The sequence below is a fragment of the Orycteropus afer genome, unplaced genomic scaffold (genome assembly GCF_000298275.1).
Source record: "Orycteropus afer afer isolate SDZICR_OR568_19922 unplaced genomic scaffold, OryAfe1.0 scaffold01059, whole genome shotgun sequence".
NCBI classification, from domain to species: Eukaryota; Metazoa; Chordata; class Mammalia; order Tubulidentata; family Orycteropodidae; genus Orycteropus; species Orycteropus afer.
In genome coordinates this window covers 183,576-184,117 of record NW_006922646.1, presented here as the reverse complement: position 1 = coordinate 184,117, position 542 = coordinate 183,576, and positions in this window count along the sequence as shown.

The window sequence follows — 542 nt, the reverse complement described above, 5'->3', positions numbered from 1 at the left end:
AGCAACTCTTCAGAAGGAAGTTTGCGCCATCTACTTCTGAAGGGACATTGCCTCAGAAACCCAAGGAAGGGTTGCTGTGCATCAGATCTGACTCGATGGCAGTGCATTAGATATATACCCAAGAGAAACAAAAACTTTTGTCCACACAATTACAGCAGCATTATTCATAATAAGATCCATATATCTATAAATGGATGAATGAGTAAACAAATTTTGTACTGTGATAGTTAAGGTTATGTGTCAACTTGGCTAGGCATGGTTTTGTGTGGTTGGGCAGCTGGTGGTAGTTATTCCCCATGATGACACTGGCAATCAACTCCACTGCGGAATCTGCCATGAGCAGCTGAGTAGCTGCTTTAGGAATGTGGTCTGCTTGCAGTATGTAAGGAGAAGCTTTGGGAATGATCTGTAGCTTTTAGCAAACTTGAATTCTGCATATAGCAAAGTCGTTATTCAGCAGCCTGCCTTGTTGTCTGCTGATCTTGGGACTCTTAATGGACTTGAATTAATGGCCTGTCCTGTGGTTTGGTAGTATCAAGACT